We start from the raw sequence: 22,204 nt of genomic DNA, 5'->3' as shown, positions 1-22,204 counted from the left end.
TTCTGAGTTGGAGCCAAGGGTCACGGGGGAAAAAACTCGATTATTGATTAGGAATTATTGTTTGCAGTTGATTGAATTGACTGGTTTGCTGCTCTGGGCTCAGGCAGACCGTGGTTTGTGCTGGTTCAGGACTTGTTACCCCGAGGCCACTCCTTCCCTGCTTCCCCTGTGTCTAGGAAGGTGTTAAGGAACTGCTTTTAATCAGAAATAAAGCAATTACTGGGAGCTCTGTTTTAAGGCCTGCATGGACAGAGCTTTCTTCTGATAGGAATCAGGAAGTGACATTTCCTTCCTCCACACTGTACTTGGGCCGGATTCTGAGCCGTGCTGTTGTCCTCATCCCTGGGGCAGCACAAAGGGACCTCCCCTCCCACAGCCACACAGATCCGTGAGATCCGTGCAGAGCTTTTCCAGCTCTGCAGTTACAGAGAGGAACAAAACTGTCATGAATCTTCTTGGAGAGGACTTTCAGCTCCTGTGGAACAGCAGGTTTGGCACTGAAGCAAAAATTCTGTGGAGGAATCACTGTTTCATCCTGGGCTGTTAAAGCAAAGGGCAGCAAATCCACTAGTCACCACTAATTATTTTTGTTTTGAAATATTTACTTGGGCTGAAGTAGTAGCTGCTCTTAAGTCTTTAAAGGATTAGCTGCCTGCTGTTCTTTATACCTGCAACCATTTATTTAAGCTGTAAATCATGCTGTTAACCTGTCATGAGAGGTTTCAACCTTCCTTCTCATCAGTGAGAAATGCCTGGTGCAGATGGCCCTGCTGATGTGACAGAAATTACACATCCAGTCAGGTCCTCGGCGCTCTTCCCCCAGTTTCCTCAAGGAGGGGCAAGACAGAAAATTAATTTAGTGATAATTATCTACATCAGGGCGTCGCAAAGCCTGAGGAGGGGCTGTGAGGAGTTTAGGGAACATGAGCTGGTTGATGCAGGAGCATCAGTTTCTGAGCTAAAGCCATGTGCAGCAAAGGAAGTGCTGTGGATCTAGAACAAATCCTCAAAGAAAATGAGAACTCGCCTCAGCAGGGATTATTTCTTGCTCTCAGGCACATGTTTAATGTAAAACAGAAAGATCTCAGGTCTTTAAAGCTACAAATACTAATTAGCATCACCATATAATTTTCTAGCAGTTTTCATTAATATGTCATTAGAAGAAGTCTGCCAGCTCCTATAATCCTCATTTTTTCTTGTCTCTCAACACTAAGAGTCCATATCACAGCATGACCTCTTCCCTGCTATTTTGGGTGGTTCTTTTCCAGACAAATGCCTTATTTTCTCTGTATTTGATACTGGAGGTCAAGTGAATCGTCTCTGCCTTTTATTACACAAGAACAGAGGCAGGATTGTAACAGGGCCAGTGCAAATGTGTGCCTAAAAATAAACCAGTGGATGGTCTCCAACTTCAAACACAGAAAGAGTAATTGTAGAGGTCTCTCTTTGTTGCGTGACCGTGTTTCAGCTCACTGAGGAGACGCTTCAAAGTTCAGCTCACAAACAGTTCATGGTTTAATCCTCCCCATGAAACAAAGGCAACTCTTTGACTTGGATCCACGGTCAGCTGCCACCCTGAACCCTTGGAAACCCTTGGAGTTGGCAGAGGCTCACTCTGGAGTGGATCATCCCCGGGGCTGGGGCAGTGTCTGGGGTGCTGTCCTGGGCTGCTGCCTCCCACCCTGGCCACGGGCCTGGGGCTGCAGAGGAGCAGGGAGGGCCAGAGCCTTCTCTCACCTCTGCTGGAAACAATTCAACAGTGGCAGGAGGGGCCAGAGCTTGCAGAACACTTCAGTGACACCGCTTGGCCCCAATTAAGAATAGCAGAGAGGTGGCACTTCAGGCAGGGAAGGGGTTAACCAACTACAGGGCAATTTTCGGGGGAGAAGTTAGAATTCGTTGTTCCAGGCTCTCTGTGGATTTCTTTTTTGTCCTTTCATCTCTGGCTCTTGGTTCTCATCATAAGAGGGGTTGCTAGGCCTTCCTCTTTCTGGTTTTACTTGGCCCGTGAGCCTTTCGGGGCTTGGCCTGTGCCTTCACCTGTGGCAGGAGCACAGAGCTGCGCTGCCTGGGAGCTATAAATAGAGAGCCTGGGCAGCCCTGTGGCATCCGTGCTTCTATAATTGCTGCTCTGCACTCCCGTGACAAGCCTTGCCCCGGCTGTCAGGGCAAGGAGGAGCTGCAGGGTGTCTCCAGTCTGTGCCAGAGCTGGGCCTGCCCACGGAGCCCCGCTTTGGGCCCAGCTCTCCCTCTGCCTCCAGCAGTTCTGCTTTTCCTGTGTGTGAGCGACCACTCCTGGTGTCTGCCCGGTGGGATTCAGGCAGTGCAGTTTCACAAGCTGCTTTGTAGAGGGTTCGTGGTCTAACTCATGCCTCACCACCACTTGTTTGTTTTGCCTTCTGCCCCTTGCTGTGAGGCTGGCGTGTCTGTGTCACTCCTGATGTCGCCGTGTGGTTTTGTTGCTATGTGCTCACACGAGGGATTAAATGAGTCACGGGGTAAAAGTGACCCAAGCCCATCCTTCCTCTCTGAGGATGTTCTTGAGGGATGACTTGCAAGTGGGTTAAAGCAGGGGCTGTGTCTCTGCTCTCACTTCTCTGCTGAGGGATGAGTAAGCAGCCACCAGGCGCTGCTGCCTGTGCTGGGCAGGGTGAAGGACCTTCCCTTGAACTGCCAGTGCAGGTGGCTTAAGAAAACCTCTTCTATTCTGTGCTATAAAATTCCTCTAAAGGACTTCAAAATGATTTTGTGCACCATGTCCCCCTCATTTTGGAAGTAGTTTAAGTGGGAATGAGCTGCTCTGGTCTTGCTTATCCACATCTGCCCACAGCAGCTGCTCTTCATTCCCAGAGCTTTGAACATGTGAAGGTGACACAAGGTGACAAATCCCAGCTTGTCTCCCCCTTGGAGACCATCCCTGCAGATGCCTCAGGGTTCATCCCATGGGGAGAAGATCTAATGGAACAGAACTCCAGAGTGAGTGTGCCCAGGAGAGCAAAACCATCGGGAGCCATCAGCCCCAGGTTCCTGCTGTGCCTCTGCTGCTGCTACAACACCTCGGAGCCAGATGTGGCTCCAGAGACTCAGCATTTGGACAAGGAGAGCCTGGCAGGAGAGCAGACCAGGCAGGACAAACGCAGGCTGCTTTCCCGACCTCCTCCTGCTCCCACTCTTCCCAGGATTTCAGGGCTCTCGGCTCGTTTCAGGAGCTGTGCTTTTGGGAAGCAGCCTGGGGATGAACTGGGAGAGGTGACTCAGTCCATCTCCTCCTCCTGTCAAACACGGGCTTTGCCCCTGACTCAGCAAGTGAAATCTCATTTCTTTGGTACAGCCCTGAGGTATCAGACAGAACAGCAGCAGGAAAAATTTCCTTCTGCAGAGCACAGGCTGTCCAGCTGAGTTAGTGTCACCGGGAGCACTCTGGAGCACTCTCCCCGCCCAGGGACAGCTTAGGATGAAGATCCTGTGGTCAGCGTGGCTTGAGCAACGCTACAGGGCCGAGCAGAGGGACCTGAGATGGGTTGTTTGTACTGTCCTGGGTTGTTTGCACTCTCCTGGTTGTTTGTACCTTCCTGGTTGTTTGTACTCTCCTGGCTCCCACAACCTCATCTCCACTTACAAAATATTTTGCAATCCCAAAGCTGAAGGAAGGTCTCCTCTCTCCAAAACCTGCCAGAGGGGACACCATTGTGAGAGGACCAGCAGGCCCCCAACAGTTCTGCAGGCACGCAGATCTCCTCCCCTGCTCACCTACTGATTTATTCATTACTTGCATTCCGACTGCTGCTGTTCCTCCCCGGATACCGCAGGCACAACAGGGGCTCTGCCGCGTGGGTCGCTGGCTGGAGCCTCCGTAATTTGAGTACTTGGCCCGAGATCCTCGGACCAAAAGCTCTCTTTGCTACAGAGAGCACTTTGCACTAATTAAATTCATAAAAATTCTTCCTGCCTCCGTTTTGGAGCTGGCAAACCGGGGGGTTGAGCTCAGCTGGCAGAGCCCATCTCGGTTCTGAGAAAGAAACACGTTTTTGCCGACTCGATTTCCATCTGACATTGGGGGGAACAGCAAGTCATGGGTGTCCCCGCGAGAGTGATAAATTCCTGTGGGAGCTGGAGGAGTTTCCCACCAGGTGGTGTAGGCGGTATTTCAACCAAGGGCTGCTCACACTCGCTTTCCTCACCTCACAGAGTGCTACCCAGGGTCTGCCCAGCTCCTCCCCTTAGTTACCATTCCATATTCCAGAGGCAGAAGCAAAAAAAAAAAAAAAAAAACACTGTTGGTGAGTTGTTAACTTTTTTTTTTTTGCTTATTTGGGAAAGTTTCCACTCACCTCCTAGGCTGCTGTTGAAATAGCAGGGCTTTAATTTTTATTTTGTCTAATCCGGTTAAAGCTATTCCTGTTATCCGTATACAGGAATGCTGGATTCTTAATTGCTGGATTCCATATCTGTGGGATTCACACAAAATGTTATTAATCTAATGCAAGGCAGGCTAATTTTTTTTTTCTTTCTTTTTTTTTTTTTTTTTTTTAATGTTATAAAAATTAAACTTGAAACATGCCAAGAAAACAAGATTGGAAAGGAGCCATGGATCCCAGACCCAAACCAATTACAGGCTCATGGGATGGTTTGGGTCCGTTGGAAGGGACCATCTCATTCCATTCCCCTGCCAAGGGTGAGGATGCCGTTCACTAGACACCATCCCTGGATGCAAGTTTTGATTTGGTCTTTTGGACATCCTGTGCTCAGATCGGTGATTCACATCCCAGCCAAAACAACACTTGGATTTCAAATGGAAATTTTGAGTAAGAGACGCCAGCCAAAAACATTTCAGCATTTAAATTTATGCCAGTAATGTCCGTGCTGCATCTGAGGAAAACCCTGACCTGCAGTCCTGTCCTTCCCATTGGATCCACACAGAGCCATAAAGAAACAACCAAAATAAAGCTGGGGGATGTCCTCAGTAAAGTTTCCTTGGACTGTTACGTGACAGGGTGCAGCAACGCCTCTCCTGTTCAGGTATGTCCCTGAGTGAGCTTTGAGGAGCTCAGGCAATCCAGACAAGGTGTAGGGTAGAGGAGAAAACAAAGGCAATGCGTCTCCTTCTGGATCTCAAAGGTCTGCACACCAAATGATTGATAAATGCTAATTTCTCCTGCTGCGTGGTCAGGAAGGATGTGCACATCCCATAGCTCCAATTCTTCCAGCTTTTTTATGGATCTGTGAATCATTTAGGCAGGGAGTGATTGAATGTTTAGATAAATATCTCAGGGTTCTTCACTACATTTTAATAACACAAATTATATATGCCAATAATCCCAGTAAAATTGTTTCTGTAACAGGACAGTGTGATGGCATAAAATGGGCTCTGACTTCCTGAACAAGGGAAATGCCAGGGAATTTTCTCAAACTTTGCAGCATGAGATGCCACCTGGAAGGGAATTTATCAAATTAAGAGGAAAAAGGACTGAAAAAGGCTTTACTGGGTTTGAACCCATGGTTCCAGGGCGTCTAGCTGTGTCAAATTCAATTCTTGGAGCACTAAATCCACTTTTATCATCCTTCCCCCAGCTTTTCCTTGGGATTATCATGACCCTGAGGTCTTTATCTGTTACATTTCAATCTGACTGATGTGTTTTCTCTCCTATTTCCCTCTGCCATCTTTCACCTGGGGAGGGCAGGTTGGAAAATTGTAACACTCAAAAATAAAATAAACAGCTCTGTGTCTCTGTCCCCGATCCTGAACACTGGGAGGCCTTGCACTCAGGAGACACTGAGCACACATGATCCGTCTTCCTGCACAAACTCCTGTCAACAGCAAAACTGCTGCAGCCTCCATCAATCCGGCGTTACTAAAATGTCCCTTCCGTCACGGCCCCACGCTCCCCCACCCTGACAAACAAAAGCTTTTAACGTTTGAAAGCTGCACTGAAGTCTGTGTCTACATTTGGGATAAGGCCAGGTATCGAATAATGCCGAGGATTGATATCCATAATCAAGCATTGTGCCTTAGCCCTGCCCTACATAGTTCTCCATATGTCTCACTGGAAAACCTTTTAGAAGCTTAACAAGGAGAGTATTGCAGTGACCATGGGAAAAAAAAAAAATATATGCCCAAGGATAAGCACAAATTCTCCAGAGGCCTCCTAGGGTCTCTGGTCTTAAAGTAAGCTCCTGGGTTTTAATGGGATGGGATGAAACCCTCTCTGTGGGGGAGCGGGAGGGAAGGGCTTGGACAGCTGGTGAATAAACACCCCGCCAACATTCCTGGTTGCCAAACACCGCGCAAACAGCAACGATTGAAGCAAGGACCCAAAAGATCAACAGAGAACTGCAGGTCTGGGTGAAACAGGGTCCAATTAGTGCCAGGGATCTGGGGAGCACTTTCCCATCGACTTGGGGCTGCGCCTTGATTAAATAACAGCAGAGCTGGGGGAGAAAGCCCAGCATGGGTCAATATCTCCTCAAGGACAGCGAGTGTGAGGAGAAAGGGCAGGAATCAGCTGCAGGGCTCAGCCTCAGAACAGCCCTGAGCGAGGGAAGGAGCCACGGGCTGATGTGTCTGACAACTGCACGTTCTGGAAAGGGCAGGACACAAATTAGAGCGAGTTAACGTTGTCAGAAGCCATTAGGGATGTCAGATGTTGCCGAGAGGGACGTGAGAGAGGCAGCGTCCAGTGCTGGGTACCGGAGCTGCAGACGTCAGCAGTGCCTGAAAACATCCAGCTCTGTGGGCTGGGAGGGGGGATTTGTCACATTTGTGTCACTTTTGTCCTGGCCCCCACCAGAGAACTGGAAATCTCAGAAAAATGGTGTTTTCAGACGAGGGTTGTGGATGTGGTGGAGGCATCATCTTTTTGGGCACTCAGCTTAGCCTCCTCTAGTAAAACAGGGGAAGTTTAGGTTGGCCATCAGGAAGAATTTCTTCCCAGAAAGAGTGATTATTATTGGAATGGGTTGCCCAGGGAGGCGGTGGAGTTACCAGCCTTGGAGGTGTTTAAGGAATGACTGGATGTGGCACTCAGTGCTCCAGTCCGGTTGGGATGGTGGTGATTGGGCACAGGCTGGGCTTGACCTCAGAGATCTTTTCCCACTTAAATGATTCTGTGATTCTTTCATTCCTCCCTAAACTCACTCTCCTGTTGTAAAAGTTTGATTTTTTTAACCTAAAAGATAGTAATTAAAAAAAAAAAAAAAAAAAAAACCAAAAAAACCAAAACCACCACAAAGCCCCAGGAAGGCCAGGGCTGGGGGCACCAGGCAAGCACATTTTCCTAGGGGCTGCAGAGGGACCCCAGATAAGGGGCTTTGTTTGGGGGCCTCATCAATACCCATCAATACCTGCAGGGAGGTGTCAGAGATGGAGCAGGCTCTGCTCCCTGGGGCCCAGCAATGGGCAGAAACGGATGCCCACAAAGTTCCACCTGAACATGAGGAAGAACCTTCTTGTGCAGGTGACCAAGTACTGATTCCTAGAGCCAGAATAACAGAATAACACAATCTCCTGAGTTGGAAGGGACCCTTCAGGACCACTGATCCCACTGTCAGGCCTTGCACAGGACATCCCAACCACCCCACCATGTTCCTGAGAGGCTTATCCCAACACTCCTGGAGCTCTGCCATCCCTGAGGCCATGACCATTCCCTGGGGAGCCTGTTCCGTGCCGCATTGCCTAGAGAGGCTGTGGAGTGTTCCTCACCGAGGATGTTCCAAACTCGTCTGGATACAATCCCGTGCCATGCGCTCTGGGATCACCCTCCCTGAGCAGGGAGGTTGGACCAGAGGCCGCACTGAGGTCCCTTCAACCTGCGCCACGCCGTGACTCTGCGAATTGTGCCTTTCGTGCATAAACCGTTAACACGTCCCTGCGCCTGGACGCTTCTCCCTCAGGGAACACGAGGCTGTTTCCCCGCGAAGCGCCGGGGCCGCCATGGCGGCCGAGCCCTGAGGGAGCGGGGCCGGGGCCGCGCCATCTTGTCGGGGGCGGAGCAGGACCCGTCCCGCCCCGTGCTCTGCCTGCCGGGGCCGCCCGGCCCCGCCGCACTCGCCGCGGAGACGGAGGGGAGCGGAGCCGCAGCCCCCAGCGCCATTGCCGCCCTCAGCCCGCCATGGCAGGTGAGCCCGTCGTCCCCCTCCTGCTCCCGCCGCCGCCCGCCCTGAGGGAGCAGCCCCGTGGCGCTTCCCCGCCGCGCTCTCCCCTCCGCGTTCTCCGCCACGCTCTCCTTTCAGCGCTTTCCCCTCGGCGCTCGCCCCTCAGCCTCCCACCCGCTGTCACCTCCATGCTGGCCCCGCATCGCCGCGCACCCGCGGCTCGCCCCTCGCTGCCGCGGGCCGCAGGGTCGCGGCTCCCCGCAGCCTCCACCATGTTAGCCGGCCGCGGTTCACCTTGGCCGCGCGACTCCCGCGCCGTCCGCACCTCTCCGCTCCTCCTTTCCCTTTTATTTCGCGTTTGCGGGTTAAATAAAGCCTTCCCTGTGCTCCGCGCCGCCGTTTTCTGGCTCGGCATCGTCTCCAGGGGTTGGGGAAGGGGCGCGGGGGGATGCCCGGGGTGGCACCTGCGGCGGGGTCACCTGCCCGGCGAGCCAGGACCGCGCGGGCATCGATCCCCGGGGTGGGGTCTTCTCTCGGTGCCGCCGAGGTAATTATTTTTATTAATTATTTTTTTTTTCCCATTAATCTGAAACAAAATGGGTGGCAGAGCCGTGAGCTTGCAGATGGGATGGAGAAATGCAGGTTAATTCTCCCCTGGTCCTGAAGGGGTGGCCTCGCTCTTCCTTGATCCCGTTCTCGTGATACGCTTTAAAGATTTTTTTTTTTACCCCCCTTTTAAAATTATTTATTGGCCTTTTTTTTTTTTTTTTTTTTTTTTCAGTGCACATCGAGGCAGTAAATATTTCATTTTTCTGGTTTTAACTTGCAAGCCCCGTTCGATATCTTGTGTGATTTTCTTTTGTTTTAAGGTACATTTTGGGTAGAAAGAAGTGATGTACGTAGTGCAGAAAAATGCCCGAACAAAGCTTGTTGCAAGCCTATTAGGTTTCCTAGAATAAGGACTAACCACTATGGTGCATTTCTGTTATTAGTGGCTTTTGCCTTTTTTCCATAAAAGCTGGGAATGAGGCGGGGGCTTTACAGTTTTATTCCCGTCCCTTCATTTTGGAGCCGTCGTTGTCATTTTGTACGCAGGGAAGAGCAGCCCTTGAGGCGGTTTGGGGCTCTCCTGGCCGGGCTGGGCTGACCCCAAAGGCAGCAGCAGAGCCGATGGAAGATTCTGGCAGGGAAGGGAAATCCCCAGAGTTTAAGGCAAGGTAAAGACCTGGCCTGTTAAATTTTTCCGCCTTGTCATTTCCCACATGCAGCTGACTCTTGGTGTCAGTTCAGTGCCAGGTAAATGCCAGGCTCCCTGTTGCTGAGCTTTAATTTTCAGTAACACCAAATGCTCTATATTCACAGGGAGCTTAATATGTCTGTGTGTCCTCACTGCAGTATAGTGCTTCCAGGCTTGAGCAGGCTTTGAATTACCCAGTTTAAGCTTAAAAAAAAGAGTTGGTTTGGGTAGTGTTTTTCCTCCAGGTGGAGTTTGATGCAGGCTCTAAAATGAAGTGGAGGAGCAGAACAAATGCTGATGGGCTGCACAGTGCCAGAGCCAGGCTTATCTACACACATTGGTCTGACAGGTGATTTCAGTGTAGATAAAGGGTTATTGCAACAGGTAGCTCAGGTTAGGAAACTGGAAAATAATCCTTGAGATATGGAGAACAATTGGATTAGTTGATGAGCTCTTGCACCCCTACTCATAGCTCCCAGTCATGATCCCGATAGCTTGAAATTAGAGCAGTGTTCACATGGAGATGCACTGAGACAAATTCAACCTTGGGCTGGCGAGGAGGTTAAACAAGCCCTGAGATTTGTATCATGGGTTTAAACAAGCCTTTAGCTTAGTCAGGATGCGAGGAGGGCTTGAAAATGTCTTGTCCGAGCCCTGGGGACAAGAGGAGGTCGAGCTGAGGTTCTCAGGGGCGGGTTGTGCTCCTGCTGTGCCTTAACAGGGCGATCTCGACTGGTTTAAAATCCATCCCAGTGTGGCACTGGGCTGTAAGCCCTGCTTTGAGCCAGGCTTAATGTTGCTGAGCTCTCTGGAAGCACACGGCTCTCAGCAAATGGAAGGAGCAGTATGGCAGTCGGGTTCTCTCAGAGCACGGGCCTGTTGCTTTTTCGGCATTTTCGGATTGGGAACAAACCGGGAGGAAAAGCAGCTTCTCAAACATTGGGAGGATTTGGGCTGCAGGTTGATGGGTGTTTCCTTGGGTGATAGGAACGATTTCAGCAGCTCCAGTCCCTCACCCCTGGCAGTGTTCCCTGGGCACTGGGACACTGGAGGGATGGCAGCTCAGTCAGGCTTAGCCCACCAAAGCCTCGTGTGTCTGTGGCAGCCAGATCTGCTCGGGGAATTTTTGTGCTCTTTGCCCTCCCTGAGTCCAGGTAGACCTGAGTGTACCTCCCTAAGTCCCTATTAGGTGGTCTGTGTTATTTAAACCTTGCTAATATGAGAATTTCTGTCTCGCGAGGTCGGCTAACACGGAGTTGAATTCCAGTGGAGAAATAGAAATAATTTCTTTCTTGGTGTTACTTAGTTGGAGACTTCTTCAGGGAAGCTTGAGATAATGGCAGTGTTTGAGGATTGGTTTTTTTCCCTAACAGAAAACTTCGACTGTGGATTTCCTCCATATTTGTTTAGAAGAACCTGTAAAAAATGCTTAATTTGCATGCAGTTCCTATTTCGAATGTTTTTTTAAATTAAACCGAGTTTTTTATCTTTGATTCTGTCAATATGTTTGGGGTTTATTCCTGCTGTAGCCAGATCCGCCAACTTCCTCGGTATGATGGAGTGTCCCCGAGGGGGCTGTGATGTGGCTTTGTTGTGTTGTGGAAGTTGATTGGAGACCATTGAAAGGAAAATGGGTGAAACTTCAGGCATTGTCGGTATGGATTCCTCCAGAACTGGCTGCTAAGCTGCTCTCGATTGGTCTGAACTGCAGCGATTAAACCCCTCCTGATCCTGAGGGCAGGGGAAGGCAGCTGGCACCCCCTGGGAGCTGTTCCCACCACGAACTGGTGTCGTTTGGAAGGTTATAGAATCCTGGAACGGTTTGGGTGGGAAGGGACCTCCAAGCCCATCCAGTGCCAGGGACACACCTCCCACTGTCCCAGGCGGCTCCAAGCCCCGTCCAGGCTGGCCTTGGACTCTTCCAGGGGCAGCCACAGCTTCTCTGGGCACCCTGTGCCAGGGCCTCTCCACCCTCCCAGGGAAGTATTTCTTCCTGAGAAGGTCTTGTTCTGCTGTAGCTGCTCCTGTCAATGTCTTTGTGTGAACCATGTAAGAAATCTCAAGCCCCAGAAGGTTCTGTAGGGCCATTTCTTCAATAGATTTACTTTGCTTTCGAACACTTCTTTATGTGTTTATCCCCACAGGAGAAAATGCAGATGGCTGCACACAGCCCTTCTACTTCCATTGGAGCTGATGGTTTATATGTTGCTGGAAAATCTATTTATATCAAGTGTTATTTATGAAGCCTCAGTGGTCATGACGTGGCCTGACAACAGTTCCAGTGGGGGTTATTTTACTTAAAAGCTGCAGGAAGACAATATTGACAGTCAGCATGAGTAAGAGATGGGCATCCCTCAAGATCTAGTGAAGGCAGGAGTAAAATAAATCATTACAAATGAAAAGTTCTTGCTGTGTTCTTTCTCTTCTCGGGGGTGAAGTGTGTTCAGACACGGCCAGCTTCGTGGGGTGCGCTGAGTATTTCTGTCAGTACTTGGGAGCACATTTGCTTTACGGGCAAATGTTTTTGGTTGTTATGAGCTGTCTCAGGACAGGGTTTCTTTGATGGCAGGAAAGAAATCTGATGAGATTTGGCTGTTTTCAGGTTGTGGGAAGGAAATGTTTGCTGTCTGAATGTTTTTCTGTTGGAGATGAATCTACATGGGGATTTCTTGCCATGGTAATTTGGCCCGGAAAGGAGCAGAGCTACTTCCTTGGAAAGGCAGTTGGGGTGTTGAGACATCGCTGGCACTTGCTGGGGAAAGAGGAGGAGGGAGAGCTGAACTTGTAGCTCAGAAGTCTCCTGTTGTAATTTCATCTCTTCCACTCACGTTAATCTCGGCCCTTTCTGGTTCCCCACACTGGGAACTGTGTGGCCTCGGGAGCGCCGCGTGCCCGGCGGTGCCCTGCGCGGCTCCGGGGTTTGGAGCACATTTTCCAGAGGAGTTTTGATCTTGTGGTCCCCAGTGTTGTCATCAGCCCCGTCAGCAGTGAGTCACCCTGGCCTGGGAGCTGTGCCTCTTCCCTTGACTCTGCCGTGCCCCGGGGCTTTGAGAGCTCGGGAATGGTTTTGGGAAGGATGAATGTGCCACGAGGGCTGTGCCCAGGGAGCCTTGGGCTGTCTCCCTCCCGTGTTGTGGGAGTGCATCCAAACGCTCTGTGTTCCCATCCCACAGCTCTGTTTGGTTGTTTACTGAGGGGTGGCTGAGCTCGTGGTAACTGTAAAACTAGTATTTTAAAGAGTTTATAATTAGAAATTCAATGATCTTAATCTCCCCATGTCTCAATTCTCAGGCCAGAAGATGGAAGTGCTGGTTAAGGAGAGGATGGCGGCAGGGAATGCGCTCAACATCCAAGTGTCTGCCCTTAATTATTTTAATATTACTTTTAGATAGTAGCTTCAGGAGAGAATAAACTTTATCCTATTTCGCTGAAAGGGAATTTCCAGAATTCCTTATCAACGCATTCAGGCAACCAGAATATTTTATTCTTCCCCCAAAACCCCAACATTACTGAGCAGTAACAAATCGATGTGTGTTTCTAGGAGTGTCCCAGGCACCTTGGAGGATGGCATGGCTGGCTTTTAGCTGCGTATTTTGGAGGCTGAAACATCTCTGTCCTCTGAACCAGGAATGTTTTGATCTCGGACTTGCGTCAGCAAAGTGCCTGAGAAAACAAGCTTTGTCTGATAGTTGTATTTTTAGGAGCAGAGGAGTCCAGTTGTTGTGGTGGAGGAGCTCAGTTGTCCCACAGTACCTGAGAGTGTCTGAACTTCCCAAGCTCTGTGTGCTCTGAAAACAACAACTGACCTGATTTCTGTATGTTTGGATTAAGCCAGCGTGTGCCCTTCCTGATAAAAGGCACTGTTGAAATTTGTCACCCACTTTATGCTCACTTTAGAGTAAAACTGCTTGAAGAATGGGCCTCAAATGGGTGCGATGGTGAAGATTGACTCACCATTTTTTGGTTTTCACCGTTTGGAAATGTGAGTCACCAAACTGAATGTGAATTTGATTTCAAAGGGCTTCATGTTTCCCAGTTAGTCGTCTGAATTTATATTTAAATCAAACTGTTGCAGGGCTCGTGCCATTCCAGCAGTTGGCTGAAGCATTTTGGGAATGCAGGGTAGTGGGAAAGTAAGTGAAAGACAGTTTCAGGGGGGCTCAAGCAGTGACATTCCCGGCATTAACCTCGGCTGTGAGCTTTGAGCAGTTTGGGCTCTCAATGGAGTGTCACATTTGAATTGGCTTTACTCCTGTTTTGCATGGCCGTGAAGTGGCAGCCCAGGGCAATAATGTCGATTTTAGTGGTTTGCAGGCTGTTACCGACTTGTGAGATTGTAAAAGTTAACAGAACAAAGTGCAGCTTTAATAGGAAGGCGCTTTAAACACTAATGCACTTGGCTGTGTTTATGTGCTGGGGTGGTTAATGTGAATTTATCCCAGGCTCCCAGCCCTCTGGAAGTCCCGTGGATCTGCTGCTTGCAATGGCAAGGAAATGCTGGAAGTCTTTGAGCACCAAGCACAGCTTTGCTTAGCACCCTGTTTTCTAGCCCAGAAGCCACCCTCTGAAGGGTTTCCTATTTTTCTGACCTTACTCGTGTTATCACGTACCTGGGGTATCTTGAATTTCCGCTGGAAGCTCAGCTCAGGTGCTGCTGTGTTGTGCTTTTAAAGGAAATTGTGTGTAAATGTTCTTAGCAGCATTCAAGGTCAAGAAGAGGATCTCATAAAACGGGCACGTGACTCCGTGTCATGGCTTTCACTTTTTTATTTAGGAGCTTGGAAGGGAAATAAAATGCAGCACTGCGAAGTTAGCAACCCTTTCTTTTGTGTGCTGATTGAAATGAATCTGTCTCAGAGCTAATAGCACTTAGTGGACTCTGCTGTGGGAAGGTTTGAATTTTTATGTAGTCTTGGAATCCCTGTGACAGGAAAAAACTACTTTTGCTCTGTTTATTACTTGTCCTTTGTGTGGAGAATCGAGACGTTCACCATAGCTAAGCAAAGGAAGCACATCCTTGTTTTTGCAGGCTCTGAAGCGCCAGCTCTTCACAGGTTACAGCAGCTTTTTTCCCTTCTCTTTTTCATATTTTGTGCAGAACTAATTGTTTCTGGGAGGTAACTAAGCCTTCCTGATGCAAACAGCATTTGCTTGGTCATATTTTAACAGATCGGGGTTTTTTTATAAGAGCTGACAGATCATGGTTTCCTGATGAGCATTTTGTTGTGTTAAGACCAAACTTAAAGAGTAATTTGGATTGAGACTGACGAGAAAGAAATTGGAGCTGCAAGTCCCTCTTCATAGGTTCAGAGTGCAGGAAGTAATTGCTGTATTCTCATAGTGTTCTGTGTCCTTTCATCTCTGGGAACAATAACAATTACCAGTAATTTGCTGATATTGGATGTATTTGCATGGGTGCCATTTAATTTTGTGTGTGGAATTTTGGGAGGTTGTGCTGAGCAGAATCATTATTACCAATATAATCTCACTGGGCTCTGGTCTGGTTTATTCAGCCTGTTGACACTTGTTACTTGTAATTATTTCAGCTCACTGATAGATGCTTTTAAAGCTATAAAAAAAAGAAAAAAAAAAAGATGGACGGGGGAGAGGATTTGGGGGTTTTTTAATGCCCAAGTGTTGGGGGTTTGTTGTAGTCCTGTCAGATGTTTTCCTTGTCCATCTGTCCTGTTGGCAAATACCAGCAAAGCCAAAGGATGGAAGGCTGAGCTCCTTTGGAGCCGTGATCCTCCTCATAAAAAACACAATCTGAAAACCCCTCCTGCAGCAGGGGAAGAGCTGCTGGTCCTGTAAACATCCCCTGCTAATGAGCTGCTCTGCTTTGGAGGGGATCAAACACAGCTAATGCTTTTCATGGAGATGCCTAATCAGGCACAATAGAACCAAGCAAAGCTGTCAATTAAACCTTCTATTAAATTTCTCCGTATAAATGAGCCTGAACCCACAGCGCTGTCTGAGCTCCCCTCCTTGGCTGTTGGGGTTTGCTGAAGGTTTTGTGATCAGTATTAGCCCAGGTTTGGAGCTCACTTTGGTACGCTCCATCTGCATTGGTCTTTCTCCTAATTATTCAAAGGGCAAAATGTATGCTGAAGTGCTGTTCCTTCAAATGCAGTCTTGCATTTATCTGGTGCCAATTAAGTAAGAATAAGTGCGATTATTTTGTTAAAAGCAGTGCTGAAACGCATCTGCCAAAGAGCCCTGAAGATGCAGCAGCAATTAAGGCGCAGTATTAAACACACAGTATATTGATTAAAAAAGGATTGGTTTACGGGCAGAAATCACAAAGAGGCTTACTAAAGGTGAACTAGATGTTTATTTTACTAAATTTTGCCAAAATACTTTTTTTTTAAAGCCTTCCCGAAACCAAGACGTTTTCCTTCAATAACCTATAGTTGGTATAAATATTGCTGTATGTAGTGTGAACTATGAAAATATTATAATTCTTTGTGCTTTTCTTGAGCAGCCGGTTGGGTGTTAAACTGGCTGTTCCATTTCCTTCCCTTGGAGAAGCCACTTAACCTTTACCAGTTCTGTTGCTCACAGGGATATTTAATGCATTAATATCTATTTAATGCATTCTTAATTATCTGCTTGCACAGGGAGGAAAATCTTCGAAGCCACCGCACTAACTGACGTTCCCCATCTCTGCCTGGTGACGTGGCGTGTGAGACAGGGGTGAGGTGGAGCTGGGCTCCAGCAGGTCCTGTCCCCTCCTGCTGCCAGGACTGTCCCCATGGATTCCGAGGGTGGAAGGACCAGTAAATGAACATTTCTGAGGTTGATGCTGGTGGCTGGGCAGGAGCTGCTTTCACCTGAGCCTGCCTGAGGCAGGAGCACGCATGGGAGTCACCCAGCGAGGCTGGCTGAACACAGAAACGCTGCCAGGCTTGTTGTGAAATTAATAAATTAGTAATTGGTTGGCTTAACGTGTGGGAATCAAACCCAGGGCTGCTTACAGTTGTTTGGTGTGTGGGCAGGGAGTAAGGAGTGCTGGTTTGGCTTGAATATCATTAATGGCAATAATGATTTAATTTTTCCCCAGTGGCTGTGGGAAACCGAGCTGTGCTTGGTGACCGAAGCTCCTGGGGCAGACAGCTGGGCACCAGTTATTGGTGGGAATATCAGCATCTATTATTGCTAATACAGTGAATAAAGGCCCCTGTTCTCGCTCTGTGACACCAAGAGATGCTCAGCCTGTGCCCTGCCTCGTGCCAGCTCCAGCAGGAAGCTCCTCCTGCTGCTTTGGGTTGGCTCCAGGTCAGGACCCCCAGACCCCAGCGCGGTGCCAGCCCACCCTGGGAAGGGGTCGGAGCAGCCGTGCCACGTTTGCACTCCTGGCAATCCTGAAGCCAGAGGATGCAGTCCTGCAGCACCCAGGGTCCTGGGAGCACAGCAGAGATTCCTGCACACCGAGAGTCCTGCTGGCTCTGCCCCTCAGCCTCGGGAGCCTTGGCACGCTTCCTCTGTAAGTGGTGTAAATTCGCTGATTATTCCCAGGAAAGGTTTTGAAGTAATCTCGAAGGAGTGAAAGGTCACTGAGCAAGAAGGGCATAACTCTCACAACTGGATAATTAAAAAAGAAAATTAAAAAGTGTGCTAAGTTGAGATTGACTTGTGGCCATGCTTTGAAGATTAAAAGGGCTTTTTTCATTTCAGATGCGGAAGGTTGGGATTGGTGGGAGGAGGAGCTGTGGCTGCTGGAGCAGTTGGGCTGTGAATTACTGAGCTGTGAACAAGATCCCAGGATCACTGACCAAAATTATGGATATATCTTCTTCCCCCCACCTCAGCTTTTTAAGGCATTTGGTCTTGCAGCTGGAGTTTTTAGCCCGGCTGCTCACTGTGTAACGCAGGGCAATTTTCAGGCATCCAAGCAAATGCCATACTGAATGAAAAACTAAACAAATTATTTTGCATAGAAGTGTTTTGCCTCTAGAAAATTAAAATCACAGCAGCTTCGGCTAAAGGGTGGGACTTTCCATGTTCTTTGCACAACCCGCTGGATTTTTCTGTACAGGAGTTTGGAAACTGTTGAAACTGCTGTCACAAAAATAGGGAGAGAGAGCTAAAATACGAGTGTGCAGACTGGTAGATGGTGTGTTGAATTTGGCCGTGTTTCCCTGGGCATGGGAAGGACCTCAAAGTCCATCCAGTGCCACCCCCTGCCCTGGGCAGGGACATCTCCCAGTGTCCCAGGGTGCTCCAAGCCCTGGCACCGGGCGCTTCCAGGGGTGGGGATTCCGGGAATACATGGAGGTAATGATGTGTTAAGGGTAATTGGGAACTCAATTACTCAAAGGTAATGACGCATTAAGGTTCACTACCTCTTACGCGGCTCTGTTGCTGATGGCTTTGCTTCTGCCTTCTAAGACAAAGGATTTGAGCTTTTGCATTTAATTACAGGGATACCTGGAGCTCCAGGGAAGGAGTCTGACTTAGTTTATGGACAGGGTGAATGCAGTAACACGTCCCAAAAAGCACATTCCTTCTCCAGTAATTTTGGAAGTGCTTTGATCAGTGCCTGTGCAGTGTAGGGCTTTTGTTGTTCTTTCTTGACAATGATTCCTTATTTCTTGCCCAGAAATAAGCCACAGGTATTCTTAAAGGCACTTCCATCTTGAATTTCCTTTTTACACAGAACTCGGTGTCTGCTTTGATGTATATCTCAGATCCTGGGTTCTTACAAGTATTTAAAAATACCCCGTTGCAGGAAAAGTTCCAATAAACACCTTCATAATACAGGCTGTAGATGAATTAGGGATTTAAGAACAGAAGTTGGCCACAAAACCAACTTGTCCAGCTGGAAATGTGGGATTCGTTTGCCGTGGATTGTCCCAAGGTGTCCTTTCTCTAGGAGAGAGGGATGTGTGGGTTCAGCCAGTACAAGGGGGACACTCTGAGTAGGAGCCAGGACTGGGCATCGCTCCCTGAATTACCTGGTAAGCTTTCAGAGCAATTCCAGTAATTCTCGCTGTCAATTTGAGTCAGCACTAGGGAAGAGCAGTAGATGTTTTCATATTAGAGCAGATCTTCTGGTAAGTGCTTTTTCAAGGAATTCATAATTCAGTGAATTTATAAACATCACTCTAAGATCAAACATAATAGCTGAGGCTTTCTGTTCCCAGTTGTGGGTGGAAGTGGATCTATTTATTGTGCTTGTGTGCGATGCTATTTTCTGTGTTTGCTGTATTACGTTAACTGTGTTCTGGAGCATGTTCATCAGAGGCTGCTGATTAAATAAGCTGATGTAAAAGTTCTCATATTGGCTGTGGCTTTGGGAGGAAGGATACTTAAATTAGGAGAGCGCTGCAAAAATGTAGTGAGGGGGCTCATTGAGCTGTTAGAAATAAGGCCTCCTGCACCTCACCCTCCGGATGAAACGGGATGTTCTTGCAGGGAAGCTGTGCCTCTCCCTGAGCACTGCTGGCACTGAGTGACTGACTGCATCACTCTTGCTTTTGGGTGTTTTTCTTGTTCTTACTGAAGTTTCAAAGGAAAGGTTTGGTTACCAGGTGTTTGCAGCACGTGGGTTTCATTATTGTCATTTCGGTGATGGGACATAACCACTGTGTGCCACCCCTGTGCAGGGTGAATAGGGGACTTCAGAGAAGGATTTTATCCTGCCAGAGTGCTGCAAAACTGCAGAGAATAAATCCTCAGAATAAATATTCCAACTTGGAACGTTGTCAGTAGTTTACCAATCATTTATCAGTGTGTGTCCAAGAGCAACCAGAATTTGGCTGGAGCACTCGTGTTGGTTCATCCTCAGACTGAGCACTGAGTGCCTGAGAATAAGGCAAAATACTGGATTTTCTTGTAATAATCAAAGGGAACTCCTCCTAAGAGTAACATTTCCAAGCAGTAGAAATGCTTCCACCAGTTTGCATTTCAGATATTAAGCAGGCAATAAAACTGATGAGTGGTTAGATCGGACCATCACGACCAAGCTGCCTAGGCTGAAGCAGAGCAAGATAAATCCTTTGCTGTGATTCCCCTCCCACAGTAAAGTGCAGCCCTACACAGCTCTCAGCTCTTCATTCCCACCTGGCTCCTGCACCAGTTTGGAACGTGAAGCTGCGCTGGGAAATATTCCAGTGCTTGAGCCAGTGGAGTTACACTCCAGGGGAATGCTAATTCAAAGTGTGACGGTGATTCCAGTCCCTGCTCACTGCAGCAACCCATGCTTGGATCGATCCTGGCAGCTGGGATTGAAGTGGAGGTACCCAGATTAACAGGTGATTTATTTGGATTGAGTGTAAATGCAGAGTAATCAGAAATAAATTGTTCGAATGTTAAAATTCTCCACTCACCAGTGATGAGTTTTGGAGTGATTAGTTTTAATTGCAAGGTAAATAGACAAGTCTTTGATTGCATCCTTAAGAATTTTAATAGCATTGAACTCAATTATACTTTGAACTGTCATATTCAGGGCAAGAAGTATTTGAGTCTCTGGGATTGTTTAATCCAACTATTAAAAAAATAGTTGGAGTCAACAAGAGTTGGATATCAGCATGAAAAAAGCAAGTGGCTTACTTATTTCAAAAGCTCGACTTTTCCTCTTGCCGTTGATCACTCAGTCCTGTAGGTCCCTGTGAGCGAATTCAATTTCCAACAACGTTCCAACAATTTCCAGCGTGTTCCTTTAAAGTGTTAGAGATCAGTGATGTTCAGCCGGTCTGGGTACAGCAGCTGGTATTTTGTGGTCTTAAGGTTTGGTGATGTTTGTGTTAAGGGCTCCAGGATTTATGTTGAAATTAAGATACTGTGTTTGTGAAAACATGTGGAATTCAGAAGGAAGGAGGAAAGGATCTAACAGTTGGAAAAGGAGCAAACGGAGGGGAAAGCTTTTCAACATCCCTTTGCAGTGGGGATTAAAGGCTGGAGTATCCTTTGGGTTTGTGTGCGCACACAGCGCACAAAGGAGTCGGTGGAGATCCTTGGATCGCTTCCAAGGATCTGAGCGAGGGCTGAATGAGGAGCATCGCACGGGGCAGGCATCGGCTCTCAATTAACCGTGCCCTGCTCAGGCCTTGGCGCTTTGATGCGGGACCGAGCACACGCCGAGCCCGGAGTGAGCCCGGAGCTGCGGGCGGCGAATTCCGACTTGTGCGAGACTGCTGGGGCTCCCGGAGCCGGGGGGCTGGATGGACCTGGAGGGGCTGGATAGAGCCGGGGGGGCTGGATGGACCATGGGGGGCTGGACAGAGCCAGGGGGGGGGCTGGATAGAGCCAGGGGGGGCTGGATAGAGCCAGGGGGGGCTGGATGGACCATGGTGGGCTGGACAGAGCCACGGGGGGCTGGATGGACCATGGGGGGCTGGACAGAGCCAGGGGGGGCTGGATAGAGCCAGGGGGGGCTGGATGGACCTGGGGGGCTGGACAGAGCCAGGGGGGGCTGGATAGAGCCAGGGGGGGCTGGATGGACCTGGGGGCTGGACAGAGCTGGGGGGGGCTGGATAGAGCCAGGGGGGGCTGGATGGACCATGGGGGGCTGGATGGACCTGGGGGGCTGGACAGAGCCGGGGGGGCTGGATGGACCTGGGGGGCTGGACAGAGCCAGGGGGGGCTGGATGGACCATGGTGGGCTGGACAGAGCCGGGGGGGCTGGATGGACCTGGAGAGTTGGACAGACCCGGAGGGGCTGGGTGGACTGGGGTGGGGTTGGACAGAGCCAGGGGGAGCTGGACAGTGCTGGGGCGTTGGACGGAGCTGGGGGGCTGGACAGACCCATGGTGGGCTGGACAGAGCCCTGGGGATGCTGGACAGACCCGGAGGGGCTTGATGGACCTGGGGGAGGCTTGATGGACCTGGGGGACTGGATGACAGAGCCGGGGGAACTGGATGGAGCCAAAGGGGCTGGACAACACTGGCAGCTTGTCCCTGCCTCCACGCATTGAGTTGCAAAAAGGGCATTTCAGGTACAGTGAGCTCATCTTTGTGCCCTCAAGCTCCACGCTCTTGGCATGCTCTCCCTTGGGTGCAAGGGGTGGAGTCACTGCCGGTAAATCCAGGCAGAAGCTGCTCACTGGGTGCTGCTTTGTGGTGGCCTGTTCTGGTTATGGCTTCAGTATCAGTGGTAGGGTGATGGTGTCTCGTTGATCCTTTGCAAAGGGAAATGGGGGATAGGGGTGAGTACCTCGCTGGCAGCTCGAGGCAGGGGCTGTGATGTGACAAAGTCATGTTCAGGAGTGTAAGGGCCTTAGGCTGTGCTCCCACAGAAAGGGAGTGGGGCAAGGAGAAGAGGAGATCCATGGGAAGCAATTCTAGAATCCTAGAATTGTTTAGGTTGGAAAAGACCTTTAAGATCAAGTCCAACGATTAAACCAGCACCATCCACCACTAAACCATGCCCTGAATGGCACATCTCCATGGCTATTATACACCTCCAGGGACGGGGACTCACCCACTTCCCCTGGGCAGCCTGTTCCCTTTATTTATTTCTTGTTGGTTTTGTTATTGTTTCAAGTCTTTCACTTCTTCTCCCACATCCCTTTCCATCTCGCTTTGCCCTGTGCCCGTCATTGTTACTCAGCGTTTTCCACTGGGGAAGTGGATGAGCCCAGCACGAGTCCTGATGTGTTTCAGTTCCCACTGAGGTTGAGGATCACTGACCCTCATCTTAGGGAAGAGCTCGGAGATCTGGGACCTCTCCAAAATTTGTCCAGTTGCTGATAAATAAAACATTTCCGTGCAAGTCGCGCAAGGGAGGCTCGTGGAAGAAAACACTTGGAGGGAAGCCCCGTCCTGATCGCAGCTGCTGCAGCCAGGCGTGTCAGCGTTGGTGCCAGTTGTGTTTGGGGTTTGTGTTCTCCCTGCGAAGCCGCAGTCAGTGGCCGAGCTGAAGCTCCCGGGGCTGCT

General features: G+C 49.3%; 1 protein-coding gene across 1 annotated transcript in view; it reads left to right on the top strand.

The window, feature by feature from the left end:
* The first annotated feature begins 7,996 nt into the window (after positions 1 to 7,996).
* SLC23A2 (solute carrier family 23 member 2) overlaps positions 7,997 to 22,204 on the top strand; it is a 54,254-nt gene continuing 40,046 nt past the window's right edge. Inside the window, exon 1 of the mRNA XM_040087648.2 lies at positions 7,997 to 8,115. The gene's annotated coding sequence lies outside the window, so the exon portion shown is untranslated. The remainder of the gene's footprint in view (positions 8,116 to 22,204) is intronic.

The sequence above is a fragment of the Hirundo rustica genome, chromosome 28 (genome assembly GCF_015227805.2).
Source record: "Hirundo rustica isolate bHirRus1 chromosome 28, bHirRus1.pri.v3, whole genome shotgun sequence".
Taxonomy (NCBI): domain Eukaryota; kingdom Metazoa; phylum Chordata; class Aves; order Passeriformes; family Hirundinidae; genus Hirundo; species Hirundo rustica.
This window is presented reverse-complemented; position numbering and strand designations above follow the sequence as displayed.